Here is a 19,074-nt window from a genome sequence, read left to right as displayed (position 1 = left end):
AGGAAGAATGGGACGCAGGTCTGTCGGCCTCTGTAGTCTGAACTTCCCCAAGAGTCTTACTGCCCAGATGGAGGACAGTGACCTGTCCAGCAAGTAGCAGAGCTGGGACCACTCTGGCTGAGAAGAGAGGGTCAGTGTGGAAGCAGACGCAGTGACCGAGAGTCAGGGACACGTGTTGCTGTCCTGCGTCCGCCAAATACAGGCAACTCCCCTAGCGTCTCACGCCTCTTAAGTGGTTTCAGAGCATCGCCCTGTCTCTATCACAGACACCAGGGACCGGCTGAGCTAAGCCCCTTCAGGGTCATTTTTTGGGGGACACACAAATGGAGGGGCCATGACCACACAGACATACAAGCACCAGCCGGAGCCTCCACGCTGCTCAGGCCAGGCTGACTGTGGGCTCAGACGGGGATTGCCACTCCCTGAAAAACGGGAAAGAGCGTTTTCTGCCTGGTCTGGGTACAGGATATTTTTCCAAGTGGTGATGATCTATGCTTTGTAGATGCAAATGGGCCTCCCGAGGATCCCCAGAGCCCAGGCTTAGAGTCGTGTGTCCATGGGCTGCTTTAGCACCCGACTTACTGTCGGGTAAGCCTGGGTTCTAGCTCTCACTCTGCCACCTTGGGCCTGTCAGTGCCTCAGCTCCTCAGCTATAAAAGGGAGAGATCACAGTACCTTCCTTATGGGGAGGTTGTAGGAATGAAGCCAATGTGGGTATAGCACTCAGAACAGAGCTCTCTTGGTACATAGTAAGCACTGGGTGGATGGCTGTCGGCAATGACGCAGACACTGGTTGCCAGCACTGTCCCAGCAGCGGGGGTGAGGCAAAGTAAGGATGTAGAGACCCTGTCAGCACCTCTGCAGCCCTGGGGAAGAGGGGCGAGTGGTGACAGGGGCCTTGCAGGTGGCCTCAGACTCCCAGGCCAGCGCCGGGGATTTGGGCCAAGGTAACTATAAATCCCTCCCCGGGGACTCCAGCTTTCCCTATGGGTCAGTCATGACTGGGACGGATACCCCAGGGCTTTCCCCAGTCCCTGCCTCAGCCACCTGGAGACACCAGTCCTGAGGCAGGTTTTGTCCCTACGGGGAGGGAGAGTCACCACGCTGAGGCCTTCAGGTCGTCTTCACATTTGCTAGCAATTTGGAGGATCCCAAGTAGATCCCCTCCTGGACAGAAGCCTCTCCTCTGGCTTTGCTCTCTCTCTCTTCTCCCTCCCACCTCCTGGGCAACTACCACGTGCTGAACACTTAGGAACATAAGGATGAACAAGACGTGCTTCCCACTTTCGGATGGTTTATAATCATGTGCATGTTGGGTGGCGTGTCCACCCACGAGTGGATGCAGGGAAGAAAGGGATGGGGCTGCCAAAGGGGCAGCCCGGGAGGGCTTCATGGCGCACACAGCATGTGCTGGTCCTTGCAGAGCCCCGAATGATTTATAGCCTCACGGCAAACCTGAGCCAGCCCAAAGAGAAAGTCAATGAGACCTGGACTTTGCATCCTGTCCTCGTTTATCTCGAGACTTAGCATCACGACGGGGAGAGGAAAGGTTTGGGGCTGGCACTCAAGGCTCACTGCTGAGAACCTCATTCAGTCCCCTTTTGGGGACCCCAGACGAGGCAGCTGCAGCAGAGGGAAGCCAAGGGCATGGGCCTGGTGGCCTGGGGCTGGTCCCAGCTTTGCCCCAAACTGGCCCTGGGACATGGGAGCATCTGGGGACCCTATTAAACATCCCAGACTTACGGTCCTAAGGGGCCCTGCTTTTAGCCGCAGGGTAAATGGAAATTAAACGTAAAGCACCTCTAAAGTGCTCTTGCTACCAAAATTCGATCCTTGGGACAGGAAAACGCCAGGTTGTGACGCCTCCTTCCCCTCCATCTCTGACACAGGGACACAGCCACCTGGGCAGAGGTGCTGGGTTCTAATCATAGCCACGCCCATCACTCACTATTCAGGTGCCTCAGCACCTTAGTCCCCTCACGTTTAAAATGGGGACACGAATTGTACGTCTTCCATGCCTTGTTGTGAGGATGAAGCTAGTTAACAAGAGCCACCTTTTCTGGCTGGTGCTATGTGTATACGTGTGTGTGTGTGTGTGTGTGTGTGTGTGTGTGTGTGTGTGTGTATTCTCTGAAGTGCTTCACGGGCCTTTCAAAATTCTTCCACCCTCCCAGTGCCCAGCACAAGGCCTGCTGCTGGCGTGATGCTGGCGAGGGTAGGACAGGTGGTAGAGTCCTGGAGGCCCCAAAGGTCCAACAGAGTCCCTGTTGCCTGTCCATGTGGCCCAAAGGTGCGAGTGCCTAATCCTGGCTGGGCCCTGGCTCCCTGGCTGTTCTATTTACAGATCTGGGGGTGGGGGGAGGAATCCAACAGCCGCTGGGCTGGGGGGGGCCTGCGCCCTGCACACACAAACCTGCCCGTTTCCCCCTCCCAGGCTGCGGACGAAACAGCACGGAGGCCCGGGTGTGCAGGCACTGGCACCAGCTACGGTTCCCAGTCCCCTCTGGGTCTCTGCCCACCTTGCCTGGTCTCACCTCCTTCCTGGCAGGGCCCCGACATGGGCTGTTTGTGGCTGGGAGCCAGGCCTGGCCCACTGGCCTACCTGCCAGCTCTCGTCCGCTCTTGGGCAGGCCAGTGGGCCAGGCGTGGCCCCCAGGCACGTAGGCAGGCAGGGCGTGGACAAGCCTGCAGCCTGTTCTGCACGCAGCACGCAGCCCTTCAGACCCCAGTGGCCGGAGCAGGCCACGGCCGGGAAGGGATCACCATGGAGTTGGGTGTGGGTAGGTGGCGGTGGGGTGACCAGCTGGGCAGCCGGCGGCCGGATGGTCTACAAGCCAACTGGGGTGCCGCGCACCCCCTCCCAGCCAGGAGCTGACTTAGTTAGCACTTCTGGCCTCGGGGACTGACAGAGGAATATGGCCCAGTTCTTGTCCTCAAGCAGCCCACAGTTATCTTCAAACTTTAGTTTTAGATTTTAACATTAAATCTGGGGGGACACATTCCTATTACTGCTCTATTTATTTATAAATATATTTAAATATGACTGGTGCACTATAACGTTATATACAGAATAAATCGTATATAAACAAATATAAATGTAAAGAGATAAGGCTAAAATTTAAACACAGACAGAAGCTTTGAGCTTTCTTCCTGCTCCCAGGGATGACCCCTTACCATACCTGGGGAGGTCCACACCCTCCTAGACACCTGGGTCCCCGCGGAATGACAGGCGCCAAGACGCAACTGAACAAGGTCTCCTGAGAGAGGACGCTGCCTTCAGGCAGGGCAGCTGGGCGGCTTCCTGCAGGAGGTGGGTCTGAGCTGAGCCTTGAAGGATGTGAGAGGGAGCCTGAAAAAGCCTTCTAGAAAGAAGAGCCTGTGTGAGCAAAGGCCCAGAGGCCGAACAGCAGGTGTCCACGGACAGCTTGTGGCCCCGGGGGCAAACTGGTGTGCGTCTACAGCCAGCACCCGGGAGTTGGCAAGCCATAAATGAAAACACAAATTCTTGCCCAGAACTTTTTTTAAACCTAAAAATTATAGGGATGAAAAGAGTATGGATCCGAGAGGCTGAAACTCTGGGTTCTATCCCGACGATTTCCTCACCAGTAGACACTGGACAAGTTACATCTTCCCTCTAGCTTCATCGTCTGTAAAATGACCGAGGGCTGCCCGGCTTCGCTCAGTGAGCATGGGGCAGTTAAGGGCCTGGGGCTTTGCCTGTGGCTGGGGGCTTCCCTATGTCCTTTGCCTGTTGGCTTCTCCGTGCACCCCTGCGCCACCCCACTCCCAGTCAGCTTTGGGAGGGTAGATAGAGATCACCATGCTTGTTCCATGGCCTGACTCCAAAACCCAGCTCTGTGCCTGGCACACTGCAGAAGTTCCGTGCATATTTGTGACCAGAGATACACATCACGGGAGCTTACAGCTTCACACCTTACTCTATTTTGTCCTTTGGGGGCAGAAATCCTTCCAAAATGCAGTGCATATTTCAAGAGAAAGCAGTCAGGTCCTCACCCAGAACCCAGAGATCAACCTGAGCTGCAAGAAGGGATGTTCTTGAGTCTCGTCTTGTTTTCATAGGAAAGTTTTATAGCCTTATATCCTCCCTCATTGTCAGGATATTTATCACAGCTGTCAGCCTGCTGGCCTCTTAAATAAAGCCCACCCGGGTCCTGCTCATTTGCTGTGGACAAGAATTACAGATAACACACTATCAAGAAAGTGAAAAGACAACCCACAGAATGAGACACCAATTTTACAAATCATATATCTGGTAAGGGACTTGTTTCTAAATATATAAAGAACACTTACAACTCAATATTAAAAAGACAACCTGTATAAAAATGGGCAAAGGATTTGAGTAGACATTTCTCCAATGATATACTAGCTGTCAATAAGCACATAAAAGGATGCTCAATATAATAACCACCAGGGAAATGCAAATTAAAACCATGGGTTACCTCTTTACACCCACTAGGATGGCTTAATCAAAACAAGACAGAGAAAATAAGTGTTGGTGAGGATGTAGAGAAATCAGAACCCTTAACCACTGCTAGTGGGAAAGTAAAATGGTGTAGCCACTAGGGAAAAGAGTCCGGAAGTTCCTCAAAAAGTTAAACACAGAGTTTCTATATGCCCCAGCAATCCCACTCCTAGGAACATATATAACCTAGAGAAATGAAAGCATATGTACACACAAAAATATGTGCACCCGGGCTTCCCTGGTGGCGCAGCGGTTGAGAATCTGCCTGCTAATGCAGGGGACACGGGTTCGAGCCCTGGTCTGGGAAGATCCCACACGCCACGGAGCAACTAGGCCCATGAGCCACAACTACTGAGCCTGCGCTCCGCAACAAGAGAGACCGCGATAGTGAGAGGCCCGCGCACCGCGATGAAGAGTGGCCCCCGCTTGCCACAACTAGAGAAAGCCCTCGCACAGAAACGAAGACCCAACACAGCCCAAAAATAAATAAATAAACAAATGTGGGGTTAAAAAAAAAAAAAGGTTGGCCCAGTTAAAAAAAAAAAAAAATAGGTGCACCAATGTTCCTAGTAGCACATTCACAATACCCAAAGAGTGGAGACAACACAATGACCATCAACTGACGGATGCATCAACAACATGTAGTTTATGCACACAATAGAATAATATTCAGTAATGAAAAGGAATGAGGTACTGATACATGCTACAACATGATGAACCCTGAAAATATTATGCTAAATGAAAGGAGCCAGTCACAAAAGGTCACATATTGTATGATTCCATTTACATGAAATGCCTAGAAATAGGCAAATCTATAGAGACAGAAAGTAGAAGAGAGGCTGCCAGGGAGTAAGGGGAGAAGGGGTGGGGAAAATGATACAGGGTTTCTTTTGGAAGTGATGTAAGTGTTCTAAAATTGACTGTAGTGATGGTTGTACAGCTCTGTGCATACACGAAAAACCACTGGTTGTTTACTTTAAATGGATGAATTATATAGCATGTGAATTATAGCTCATTAAAGTTGTTACAGAAAAGCTGAGAGCTTCCCTGGTGGCACAGTGGTTGAGAGTCCGCCTGCCGATGCAGGGAACACGGGTTCGTGCCCTGGTCCGGGAGGATCCCACATGCCGCGAAGCGGCTAGCCCCGTGAGCCATGGCCGCTGAGCCTGCGCGTCCGGAGCCTGTGCTCCGCAACGGGAGAGGCCACAACAGTGAGAGGCCCGCGTACCGCAAAAAAAAAAAAAAAAAAAAAAAAAAAGCTGAGATACCACACAGCTTGTTATTAATGTGTGTAAACTAAGAATAAACATGCTTTGGTGAGAGTTTAAGGACTCTTCAGTGAGCTTAATGCGTGAATTTTGTGACATCAATGCTGGTGATTCTGCAACCTTCCAAAGTTATTTCCTAGCTGTTTTCCAAAATTTGAGGTTTCTAAGCCCCAGGACCTCTAGCAAAGTGAGGCTTATGTTGGTGTAGGGGAGATGGTACCATGGGCTAAACAGCCCTCTTGGCTACTGAGTGGACCCTGCAGCTTTTGCCCACACAGCTACTTCTCTGCACTCCACCCCATGCCAGCAGACAGCTGTTCTAAAGCCACACTGGACGGCATGCAAGGAAGGGTACTGAGGCCTGCGGCCCACCCTGCCAGCTGCCAGGGTGGGTCAGTGAATAGGACAGATGTGTTCCAGTGAGAGGGGACTGGCAGGCATCATCTATCATTCATCCAAGTGGCTGAGGGTTTATATAAAGACATATGGCTAGAAACGCACACAACTGCAAATCTGCTTGCGTTAGGTCTGATCCATTCGTCTTTCCCCACCTAACTCATTCCCTCCTTAATGAGGCAGAAGATCAGCCCCCGAGAGCCATCACTGGTCATGGGGAAGCTTGCCCAGCAGAATGTGGTCTCAGGAAAACATCTGGATGCTCTGGATTTACTCAGGATCAGACGCCTTCGTAAACTGCGAGATAGGCCAGCAAGAACCCAGGCAGCTATGGGGTCATATTTCAGCTGCGCCCCTTATTAGCTGGGTGGCTTTGGCAAGTCACTTTACCTCTCTGAGCCTCAGTTTTCCTCATCTGTACAATGGAGTGATGTTACTTACCTGAATGAAATGTAGGAAGGATTAGATGAGATAAGCCAAGTGCCATGGTCTGAGCCTGTTAAAGTCACACAATTTTCAAGATGTTCCTTTCTGCCTAGGGTTTTTAAAAACCTTTGGTCTGTGTAACGCATAAATAGAAGCACCTAAATCAGTACATGGTGTTCTCTACTGAATGGAAAAATTTACTCTAAAATTTTCTAAAAATAAGCTCTGAGATAATGGTCTGGAGATCTGCACACATTTCTCACCAAGACAACTGGAGGAAAAGACTTGCTGCTCTTTGGGACTCAGGAAGAGGTAAGAAGAGGGGGGCAGTAGAGCAGGGAGGGGTATAGTAGGGAGAGGCTGGTGGTCAGGGGCAGGGCACCAGGGTGGTCTGGGACTGGGCAGTGAGCCCTCTAGGGGTTGCTAGTCCCAACACCGGGCTCCCTGCCGGGCTCCCTAATGGCTCCTCATGCCATTGAGGTCCCCGGCCACCCTTCCTCACCAGCATCCCCAGCTCCTGGATCAAACCCTATGAGCTGCCTCTCTGCCTTCCCACCCCTTGAGAACAGCCCTTTCCCACTGACAGTATTTCTCTCCTTCCTGCCTGTTTCCTCCCCGGACTCCAAGTTCCTTGAGGGCGAGAAAAGAGTAAAACTCACTTCTGTAATCCCAGCACTTAGCCCAGTGCCATTAGGTCAAGCCTGAGCTACACTGGAGTCATCTGGTGGGCCTGTTAAAACATACTGCTGGGCTGCATCCCCAGGATTTCTTTCTTTTTTTTTTTTTTTTTTTTGCGGTACGTGGGCCTCTCACTGTTGTGGCCTCTCCCGTTGCGGAGCACAGCCTCCGGACGTGCAGGCTCAGCGGCCATGGCTCACGGGCCCAGCCGCTCCGCGGCATGTGGGATACTCTCGGACCGGGGCACGAACCCGTGTCCCCTGCATTGGCAGGTGGACTCTCAACCACTGCACCACCAGGGAAGCCCTTCCCCAGGATTTCTGATGCTGCCGGTCATAGGACCCCCGGCTGAAAATCACTACAGTAGATGTTCACAAAAGGTCTATGTGAGGGGTGAGTGAATTAATGCATCACTTCTCGAATTCTTATAGTCGGGCCCAGCTCTCCATAAAGCCCTCCCTGACCCACAGGGCCCCTGGTATCAGTATCTCCCCTTATGTTCCTCTTGGTCTTGAGGGTCAGGTGTGTGTGCCCCATTGCTGCACACCCTGGCCTCCCAAAGCTGGCTCCTTCTGGTAAGGAGAAGGTGGTCCAGGCCATGGCGGCATTGCCCACTCAGCCAACGAGGCAAAACCCTCCAGGAGAATCGCTCCCACGGTCCCCTCCCCTCCTGTACGTGGGTCACCAGGCCCACTGCAGGCTGAGGGTGAAGACAGTAGTAGAACTGGGAGACCACACAGACCCTGGGGACCCAGGAGCCCCCAACACAGCAACTGGGGTGATTATCCCAGAGTACGAGTTTCCTGGATGACCTAGAATTCAGACGGCTTGACACCATATTCATGACTTTCTGTCACTAAGATTTAATAGCCAGGCCTGGAGCAAGTGCTCACGGGCACAGAGGCAGGAGGGTGGTCAGTGCTGGTTGCGAGGGGGAGGGAGTCGGTGGTCAGCGCCAAGACCAGGGGCGCAAAGCGGGAAGATGCTAGGGTCCCCATGCTGCACAACCCCAGGGGCGTGATTTACATTGTGATCCGTGTGAACAGGGCCCTCTGGAGTTGCACAGTGCACAGCCTGTACAGTTTTATGCAAAGGCTGGTCCTGCCAATTCTCGTCTGAAAAATTTCCTCATTTGTTATTCCCTGAGTACCCACTGTGTACCCAGCAGGTGTTCTGGCAGGTGGCTAGAAGACGGTTTGTCCTCTTGGGACTCTTAGGGGAAAGGCCAGCTACACCCCGCAGCCAAGAGAAAAGTGCTTGCAAGAGGGCGTGCCCAGCTCTGTGGCAGCCAGGGAGGAATGCCTGTCTCTGCCCAGGGAGGTCAGGGCGCTGGCATGTGGAAGCAGCCAGCTCCCTGGACCCCTTAATCCCGCCAGGCTAGAGGCTATCGGCAGTGGCCGCTGAACCTGCAGCCTCAGCACCTGGGGTTGGGTGGCTTCTTGCTTTCCAGGGACACCCGCTGCTGCAACCCCTGGGACCAGATGGGTCTCGTGGGATGTTGCTGTCCCCACCTTCCCCCTTGCCGTGGTGTAAATCTGTGGATTCAGCAATGGGCACCCTGCTCCTGGGGAGGCTGGAGGACGGGAAAGGGGCAGAGGCAGGCAGCCAAGCCAGAGAGAGGCAGCTCCCAGGGCTCCTGCCAAGGAGCTCAGCCTGCCTCACGTGGCCAGTTTCTTGGGTTGGGGTGCATATGCTTCCCCAGCTCTGCCCTGCTGATGGGCCACCTTTTCCAGGTGGCCTCCGCACTCTTGTCACATTACCATTGACTGCACACACCGGTTCACTCATCTGTCACCCTGCCAGACTGGGGGCCACTTCCAACTCATTTCTGTGTCTCTAGCATCCAGCCTGGGGCCTGGCACCATGTAGGTGCTCAATCAATGTTTGTGGCTTGAATGACTTAACTGCTAGATTCTGTGCCTGAGGGCAGAGTGCGCTTGAGTGAGTCCTGGCTGTTATCCCCAGAACCTAGCTGGGGTCCTCCTGCACCCAGTGGGGATTCAATCATACAATGCGTTTCGAGTCCCTCCGGTAGCCTGGCCATACTGTTAGAACTGGCCAGACATTTCACTATTTGATGAACTTTGTAACACGAAGACCAATGCACAGCTGTGCTTAAACACTGCAAATAAACAGAATAACACAAATGCAGCTTAGCTTATGCAACTCTGGCAAAAGTAGGAAATCAAACCCCATACCCGAGGCACAACAGGGTGCAGCCTGGTAAGTGCATACCCAGGGAAGGAGGCTTCAGGGATGCTGGGTCGATGGCTCCAGGGCCCAATGAGCCTCTGAGCCAGGGGGTAGAGCGGTCTGCCCAGTCTCCATCAGGGAGAAGCGTCTGGGGCAGGTGAGGCTCAGCTGCGGCTTCTGGCAGATGGCGTCCGTGGCTTTTCCCAACCAAGGCCCACCTGATCTATAGTCTCGACTCTGGCCATCCCCTCTTATGCTTTTTTCCCCCGCTCAAGTCATAGATTTAATCTCTGTGCCTGGAAATTCCTTTCCCTCCAAAGGACAAAATTCACAGTGCAGCAGAAAGGCCACTCCTCTGTGAAGTCCTCACCCTACCTCCCCTTCAAGGCAGGATGAATGCCCCTCCCCTAGTTCCCTTGGCTCTCTGCAGCACAGGTAACAGGATGGAACCAGCACACGATGGCAGGTACTTTCCTTAGTACCTACTTGGACTTAGAGGTCCAAGCGGTGGATGGCGGTGGGGTCCCTAGCCCCCTTTAATCTCCGTCACCCCTCCCCATGTGCTAATGTTAGTATGAAAACTAATACCCTTGGTATGAATAATTTACATTTCCCAGTCAGGTAAAGTGAATAACACCTCCTACAAAATCGTTCCCATTTTATAGATCTGAAACAAATAATCTAAGTAAAAAGCCGGCTACTTGCTATGCAAATAGAAGCAGCTTTCAGGGAAGTCCCCTAGTTCCCCCTTCCCTCCACATGACTGCCCCTGAAGCCACATCATGTAGAAATCCCAGGACTTTCCGGGGCTCTAAGGTTCGCTTGCCCTCCCCTACCGGGATGCAGCTGGGAGGTCACATCCCGGCATCCAACAAGTGCCTGGCAGCTGCCACATCACCATCGATCAGGAGTCAAAGAAGAGAACTTACTGTGAGGCGAGGCCTGACTCAAACGGTGGGGAGACCCTGACTGTGGACTTGTACACTCAGGGGATCATTACTTCCATTTTACAGATGAGAAAACTGAGGTTGAGGCCCCACTGTTGGCTCTTGCCCTAGTCCCGTCCAGTCCCTGCATTCAAGCTGCCTCTGGGGCAGTGAGGCTGGGCAGCTCGTGGCCGTGGGCATGAGTCATAGCCGGTTACCTGGTCTACATGGGGCTCTGAGGTGGTCTTGGCTTCCTTGTGGCTCTCCCTCTGCCCTGCTGAGCTGCCCAAACTCATACTTTCCAGCCTCTCGTTCTCAGGCTGTATCTGCAAATCTGGGGCTGCCCTCTTCTCCTAGATTCTAAACCAAGGCAGCGCAGGCCCTCCCTCGCTGATCTCAGGTTAATGGGTCCAGGGGGCAAGAAGGAGGTGCTACCTGAGTCCAGGTGCCCCTCACACACACACACCCTCCCCGCCGACAGCTGACTTGAGGGGAGACAGCATAGAAGATGCCAGTCTCAAATCCAGGTTTAAAAGCTGGGTCATAGCCACACACATCTTAATTGGTGCATTTCTATTTTCTCTGTGGGCATTTTGCCTTTCTGATGGACTCTTACAAACATTTTACTGTTACATTTCTTGTAATACTGCCTGGAATCGTTATTTAGACATCATTAAAAAATCATTATAGTTTTAAAAAGAAGGCTGAGAAGCTCCTACAAAAGAGAATACAAGAAGCACGGGTGCGTACACGCTCATACAAGCCTGTACACACACAAATACACACATGTGCAAGTTTGGTTGGACAGAAAAGAGAGGTTTATCACCACAGCGCTTGCAAAATAGAAGTGAATGAATAATTTTTAGGGCTTTATACAGACATTTAGATGTTTGAAACATTCTAGAAAAATCCGGTTTGATTACTTACACCAGTCGTTCTCTGATAAACCAACCCAGAAGTGGTTAACGATAAGTAAAATTTACAATCCCCAAATGGACCTGCCTTCCACAGAAATACATCATAAACATGAACCTTTTTTTTTTGTAACACACCAGAACCCGCAAAGCTCTTGTTCTCATTAACTGAAGGCACGGTGTGTGATAAATCCTTAAACCCCTTATTCGGAAAAGGTTCCTGACTTAATGTGTACATGACAAGATCTCCCATTTTGGCAAGAACTTCACCAGACTGTGCTCTTTGGTGCCAGTTGCCAAACGGGGGCTCCCTGAGGTGCTGGGGTCCACTTAAGCAGGCCAGGGGCTCGTGGGGCTGGAGGGAGGGGCCCACACACTGCCCAGGCCACCTTGGCTCTCACCGGACTCACCAACGACAGGCTGATGTGAGGGTCTGAAGCACGGGTCCTTGACAGCCCCACTGTGATCTGGCCACCCGTTCCTGCTGGGGTCTCCCTCTGACCTGCGAGCAGCCTGACTTTGGTTTTGAAGACAGGCGGATGCTGAGAAGGCGTGGGACCTGCCACGGGCCAGGCTGCCGGCCCCCTCAACCTGCACTCCAGTTCCTGGCTGCAGGGAGTGGACGGGGTGGTGACTGATGCTCGGTTTCAGAGTGCACTGCGGGAGAGCGGCTCTGTCTTCATATTTCCTGTTTAGGGAGGAAACCTCACTGGTGGTAATTAGTGGCTCAGAGTCAAGTCTCTTTGCTATAGGAACTGAGGCAGGACAGACAGCAGAACCCAGGATACATAAAATGAATAAACGTCATCCACTGCAGGGCGGACTGCCTCACCACAGGGCTGTGTGTATGTGTGTGTATGTGTGTGAGAGAGAGAGAGAGAGAAGGAGAAAGAGAAAGAGAAAGAGAGGGACACCTTTACTTCTCGGATACAAAGCCGAACGTAATGGCTGCAGAAAATGGCAATCTACCAGTTGCTGGATGGGTGATGCATTGCAATCACTGTGGCTGTCATTGGCTTAGTGATAACTCTCCTTACATTTTGTGCCAGCAAAGGCTTCACAGTCGTCTTTACTTGCTAGTCTGTGCCCATGGTGGGAAGACAGACAGACAGGAGGACCCACAGAAAGACAACCCTGTTCGGAGGGCAAAGCATGGATGGGGTGGGCCCGCCCGTGCCGGTGACCCTGCCCTGCCAGCGACCCTGGAGGCCACACCAACAGCACAGAGGGAGGCTAGAGGTTTGGAGGCTTTCGTATCATTGAAGTTAATTATGCCAAGTTCAGTCTCACGACAGGTGTATTTGATTGTTTTCAACCTGTTGGAAAACTGGCGATCTTGGGAAGCTAGCTCTGAGTAACCCTGGGCATCTGGGCCTTTGATGACCAGAATACATCACCCTAGGCTCCTGACAGGTTTACTCTTATTACCAGCAATAGATCAGGGCCTGCACGGTTCTCCGCTGTGGCTCCTATGACTTGTCACTTCTACTCGAGCGCACCTGCGTGTGGGCAGGGGCATTCTGGCATCTTCTGTAGTCCAGCCTAGGCCAGCACGTGCAGACTGACTTCCCCCTGCTCAGCTCACCCTGCCTCCTTCAGTCCCCGCTGCCCCCCACTTTTGCCAGGGCTGCTACCTCCACCTGAAGTCCTGACAGCCTCGTGGCCATCCAAATGCCGCTTCCCTAAAGACCCAGCCTGGGCCCTTGGGCCTGCCGGGAACCTCCCAGCCCCCCAGAGTCCTGCAACCCTCTCCCCTGCTCTGAATACAGAGGCAGCTGTTCAGGTGGGAGATCTAGTTAGACAGACCTAGGTGTGAATTCAGGTTTGGCCGTGTACCAGCAGTGTGACCTTGGGCAGGCTATTTTCCTCCTCTGTTCTGATGGTTAAGTGAGACAGCGAACATGAAAGCCCCAAACCCACATCTTAGCATTGCTCTTACTTACGCATGTCCTGCGTTGCACTGTGGGCCACCGGCCACAGGCAGCCCTGGACTCTTCTCCCTCTGCCGCCTGGTAGCATTCTGTATCCTCACTCAGCTTCCCAATTGACTACAAGCTCCCTGAGGGCTCTCCACTCCTGTGTACCTACCCAGCCCCAAGCCTCAGTGAGGCTGATAGACACCTGCGGGCTGGGGGCTCTCAGGCAGTGCTCTAGAACAGTGAACACCAAATCGCCCAGGAGTTTCGGCAGTGGACTTCTGGGCAGCTCTATGTGTGGAGCCGCTGCCTGATGCAGTGGTTGGCGTGGGCTCAGCATGCTCTGTTCCCATCAGAGCTACCGGGTGGCCTCCCATCCCCTTGGAGAAGCTGCACAGCCAGGAAACCGCACTTCCTTCTGAAAGCAAACCCGCCAGGTACGAGCAGACAGGATGTCCTGGCACACCCCCATGGCTCCAGCTGTGATGCCCTGTCCCCTGAGGTTCTCCCTGAGTTTCCCCCAATCTTGGATGCCCCCTCTCCCCTCGCTTGCCACACATAGCCACGCCAGATCAGAATGTTCAAGAAGAGTTGTAGCAAAAGTTACGGGAGGACAAAAGGCAGCCAAGCCAGAACTTACAAAGCAGTCAGGTCTCCAGCCTCCAGGCTTCTAATCCAGCAACACCAGGAGGGCGGGGCTTCCCCGAATGGAACGCCCTGAGCCCCCATCACAACCATTGGCCACCTGGCCCGGCACGTCTTGCTTTCTTCCCTTCCAGTTCCAGGCGCCACCTGACTTCCAGCCAGAGTGGAGCCATCTCCGCAGACCAGCCGCAAAGGGCGTGCCCTGACCTGCAGCGGCGGCTCAGGCCGCGTCCAGTGCATTACCGACCCACGTACACGTCCGACTGGGCGCCCGGGCTCAGCACAGGCCCCTTGGATCCCAAAAGGCCCGTTTGGGTGACTCCACAGGCCCTGTGTCTGGCCGTCCTGTCTTTGCGCAGACTCCCCCTGGAGGGCCCGTCTCACAGGGCCACCTGAAGCCCCCTAACATCCTCAGCTGTGAGCCCTGAGTCATTCAGCTTCAGAGAGACCTTCAGCCCGACTGCAGGGCATGCTGTCACCCTCCCAAGCCCGCCAGTCAAATCACAGGCCTACCCTTCCCACAGCCTGATGGCCACCATAGGCATCGGACGCTCCAGTAACGGGAACGGTCTTCCCTTCACAGACCCAGCACACCGGCTCCCGGAAACCTGCTCTCTACACATGAACCAAGAAAGCTTAGGCCCACTCCCCGTGGAAAGCTTAGGAAGCCCATTCACCAGTCCGTAAATTCCTCTACATTTACCTGTGACTGATTTGATAGTCTTGGGGCTGCATTTTTCACAGTTTAATCTCCTAATCGGAGAGTTCCAAAAGGCTTAAAACTGTGCTGTGCTCCGACCCCACCTGGCTCTCGTTAAGTAGAAGAGGGAACAAGGAGTAAGTTACTGCCTGATTGCAGGACAGTCAGTGCTCACCCGTTGCACGTTCTGCCCGGTGACTGTGGTGACCGATAAGGACAGACTGATTGGAAAGAGTAATTCTCTAGTACAGTTTTCCACACCTGAGGAGGAGGGAAACATTTTGCTCTGGGTTGAAGTGCCAATGCAGGGGTTTAGGATCCTGCATAAATTAGCAGCCACCGATCCCACCCTGACAGCAGGCACAGTGGTCAATACCTCCAGCTAGGCGGGAGCCGTCTCCGCTTTGGAATCCTGACTTGCATTAGCTGTGGGACCTGGGCCTCAGCTGCCCCACTTGTATTCAGAAATAAGTGGAGGGCGTGGGTTTTCGTGGGATGATAAATGGCAACCGACACTCATCCTGCCAGAAGTGGGACTCAGCCAGGTCCTGAGTGCCTGGCACCAAGTCAGTAAACGTTGAAAGAATAAACGATGAGGCAGAATTTGGACAAGCATATAGTTAGTGGTTAGGAGCACAAATCTGGGCTCAAAAGAGTGGAGTCTCGTGTTCTTGGGAAAGTTACATGGCTGGGAGAACAGCACCGTCTACTTCGTAAGAGAGTCGGAAGGTTTAAGTGTGCTCACACATAACATGCTTGGCATGTGGGAAGCGGGGCCTTCAGTGATGATGACAATCGCCATTTCAGGTGTGAAGGAAGAGGTGCTCATGGCACGCCAAGGATGTGAAGGGCTGACATGCAGAGGTCTGGGAACAGCGGGGCAGGTTGGACGGGCAGGTGGGTCCAGCTGCAGCGAGCAGGCAGAAGGAAGTCAGACTTGAAAATCACCTAGAGCGCCCTGTCCCCCCAACCCTTGCCTCCCCACCTCCAAGTTCTGTAATCTCCACAGCTCCTAAATTGAGGCCTGGGCCCGAGGTCAGGTCTGCAACAGAGAAGGGGAGCATGGAGGCCACGCTCTAGTGAGCCGAGGGATTCAGAGTAGAAGAGCAATGAGCCTGGAAGGTCCCCAGCTGACTTTAACACAAACTCTGGGGGAAGGGGGAGGGATCTGATATTTACTGCACTCCTAAAGCCCAGCACTTCACACGGTGCACATACACCACCCCCGGCAGGCATTATTGTTCCTGTTTTACAGGAAGATTATGTCCCAAGCCCTTAGCAAGGTTTCATAGACGAAGCAGGTTCAGAGAACTGAGGACTTGGCCAAGGCCACATGGTAAAGAGCTGTGATTCAGACTTGGGGGTCCACCTGACTGCAAAGCCAGGTGCCCTCCCCTGCAGTCAGCCTCTCCACTGCTCAGGTGTGCGGCTTGGGCTTTAGTCCTTAAATTTCCCCTTTTAACTACCTGAAGCCCTGCCCAATACTCTGAGACGTCCAGCGAGGGAATGGCCCTGAGTTAAGGACAAGAAACTTGAAGGGGAGAGGAATTTACCTGTTTGGCATCTCTAGGCTGGAGAGGGCACACCTATGGTCCCAGTGTGGCCAGGCCTGGTCCTGGGGAGCTCAGCGGGCTTGAGGCTGGCTGTCCAACCCTCTAGTGAACAAATGGCCCGGCATGAGCTCCCTGCGAGCTCTGAGGCCAGGGTCACCCCATGCCAACTCCAGGCCTTCCTCCCCCAGGCCTGGCTGAGGCTACCTGTCCACCATTCAAGGCCTCCTTCGGGGAAACCTTTCTACCCCAGTGATAGCCCCTGCCCCACTACGTCCATTCATCCATCAGACATTGATTAAACACCTGCTCCAAGGTGACCCCTCTGCCGGCCACTGGGGATAGAGTGGGAATAGAGATGAGTTAGATACAGTCCCAGCCCTCCAGGCACTCCTGACTGGATGTAGGAGGGGTTCACTCTGCAGAATTGGATTCAGCCAGCTGTGGGTAGGACCTAGGCACCTGTTTGTTTTTTTTTAAGAAACCATGCAGGTGACTGAAGGGGCACACCCAGGTGAGACTCTTTGGTCTTGTGGATATTCTGACCCCCAGTACTGCATCCTTCAGGCTGCCACAATCCTCTGAGAACATGGCCTGTCTCTTCTCCCACTAGCAGGCTCCTCTGGGCTCTCAAGTCAGATAAATCCTACTTTCGCAACTTGCTACCCGGGTATCCTTGCAAAATACCCATGCTCTCTGAGGCTCAGGTTCCCCGTCTTAAATGAGATAATTGGTGCCTTCCTATGCTGAGGATTAACTGGGATATTGTGCGCAAAGCAAGATGTCTGGCACAGATGAGCGCACAATAAATGTCTGCTATTAATTATATCATCACTGCACTCTGATGGACAGAAATATTTCCCTGTGGGTATTTCCAGAATCCCTACTTCTGGAGCTTGAGAGGCGGCCCTGGAAACCTGCGAGGCCTCTCCGCGGAGTCCTCTGACGGGGCTCCAACGAGACCTGTCTGCATTTTCCCCGTGGACCCAGCCTCCTGGCCCTCACAGGAAATATCAGCTTGTCGTACCCTCCCCTTCACCTATCCAGAGTGAACAAAGTTTCAACCACACCTCTCTGGGCAGCCTGCCCCCGATTTCGGGGAAACGGGCAAGGGAAATGGGGTAAGTCTGCCAGGCTCCGCGGGCAGAGCACACTGGTGCGTCCAGCCGCCTCCCGATCAAGGTCGGGAGCCCCCGCCCCTGCCGCCTGCCCTGCCCGCCCACCCCTCCCGCCCTCCCCGGAGACCGTGGGCCCGGAGCTGCGGGGAACCGGGGGCCGGAGGACTTGGTGGGTCCGCGGGCTGGGGCGCGAGAAGAAGCAGCCCGGGGGCTTAGCGTGGCCCCTTCAGTCCGGCCCCCGGCGCAGGCCGCGTCCGGCCTGCCCGGCCAGAGTGGCGCCCGAGGTTTGCGTCCCTGGGGAAGGAAGGCGCCCACGGAGTGGGGGACCCAGGACCCAGGTTCGCTGCCGCCGGGCACACGTGGCTCGGTCCCAGCGGCCCAGGTCTCCAGCACGCGCGCGGCGGCGCGCGACGAGGGCGCTCCGGGGCGGGCTCCGGGGCGGGGGGCGAGCGGGCGACGGGTCACTCACCTCTCAGGCCCGCCGCTCGGAGCAGCGGCGGCGGCAGAAGGTCCGCGGCGGAGGCGCTGGCGCTGCCCGGAGGCTCCTCCTCTCCCCCCCGCCCCGCCTGCCCGCGGGGCCGGACCTGCGGGGGAGGTGGCCGCCCGCCAGGCCTCTGCTGCTTATCCGGCTCGGCCGCCTCCCTCGGGGCCACAATCGGAGAGCCGCAGGGTCCTCGGGCGGCAGGCACCAACGATCCTCCGCCCCTCAGCCCCTGGCCTGAGCTTCGGACACGTGTTGATCGGCGCCCCCTTCCCCGATTTAAAGGGTGCAGAACTCCCGGACCAACTCTTAACCGGGACAAGGGGGTCGTGTGGAGGCCAGGGTAACTTCTGGGACCCACTCGCTCCCTTCACCTGAGGGACATCTCAAATCCACGTCCATTGTATAACCGAGGTTGAGTGGCAGGCCAAGTTCACACAGGTGGCAAGAGGCCAGGGCACCAGAGTCAACCTGGCTTCCTTCCTTCCTTCCTTCCTGCGAGGGGAGCAGGCAGTACAGGCCCCTCCTGGACGAGGCCGCATCCCGCCTTTGGTTCCTTGTTTCTCCTCTGTCCCTTGTCTACCCTTAGGGCAGAACTCTGACCCTCCTGAAGTCCTCAGTTTCAGGTCCTGGGAACTGGCGGAGGGCCCTTAGGAGCTTGTCTCTATGTCTAGACTTCCTGGGCTTCAAACCACCCCTCTGCCCCTGAGAAAGATGACCTCCAGCCCTGGGCACTGTCCTCCCCTCCCCCATGCTAGTGGCATCCTGCACAGCAGTGAGTCAGGTGCAAGTTAAGGATATCTTTTGGGTACCTTTCTAGAGGTGTGTGCCTTCATCTGAAGGCCTTTCTCACCTACAACTTCACATCATGTGCTGTTGACAGCTCTACCTCCCCCCTTTACAGGTGAGGACATGGGGACCCTGATGGTTGTAGGGCACCAATGTCACTCATCTTCTGGGAGGCTGACCGGGGGTTACCTGAGCCCTGTGACTCTTTCTGGATTATTCCTGTAGTACATATTCCACCAGCCCTTGATAAAGAGCTTCAAATTACTCCAGGATAACAACCTGTTCTGGAGAGATAAGTCCTAGGGAGGGGTTATCTGATCCCTGAGACCAGAGAGGCAGGGGGCTGGGCCTCGGGAATGGCCCCAGAGCTAGACCGCAATGGGGGAGGGGCAGACCTGGCGGGGTGGTGGGGTGAGGGGGCCTCTCCTCCATCCTCCGACCCTGTGGAGACCCACCCATGAGCATCCAATGCTTCCTCACTTCCACAGGTTTCCTCCTGCCTAAAATACCTTCCTTCCCCAGCTTGCTGCTCTGCCAGGCCCCAAGGCCCAGGTCTGCTCCCACCTCCTTCGGTGACCCTCCTGCCCCACC

General features: G+C 54.4%; 1 protein-coding gene across 3 annotated transcripts in view; it reads right to left on the bottom strand.

Moving 5' to 3' along the window:
• STEAP3 (STEAP3 metalloreductase) overlaps nucleotides 1-17,770 on the bottom strand; it is a 42,939-nt gene extending 25,169 nt beyond the window's left edge. Inside the window, exon 1 of one of the 3 annotated variants that reach the window (XR_016394187.1) lies at nucleotides 17,683-17,749. The gene's annotated coding sequence lies outside the window, so the exon portion shown is untranslated. Of the gene's footprint in view, nucleotides 1-11,694; nucleotides 12,029-17,682 lie in introns of those variants that run through there. The other 2 variants (XM_022590627.2, XM_022590628.2) reach the window with 2 other exon arrangements.
• Between the last annotated feature and the right edge of the window lie 1,304 nt (nucleotides 17,771-19,074).

The sequence above is a fragment of the Delphinapterus leucas genome, chromosome 8, assembly GCF_059928025.1.
Source record: "Delphinapterus leucas isolate spDelLeu-1000000601 "Yukka" chromosome 8, BTC_Dleu_Yukka2, whole genome shotgun sequence".
Lineage (NCBI taxonomy): Eukaryota > Metazoa > Chordata > Mammalia > Artiodactyla > Monodontidae > Delphinapterus > Delphinapterus leucas.
This window is presented reverse-complemented; position numbering and strand designations above follow the sequence as displayed.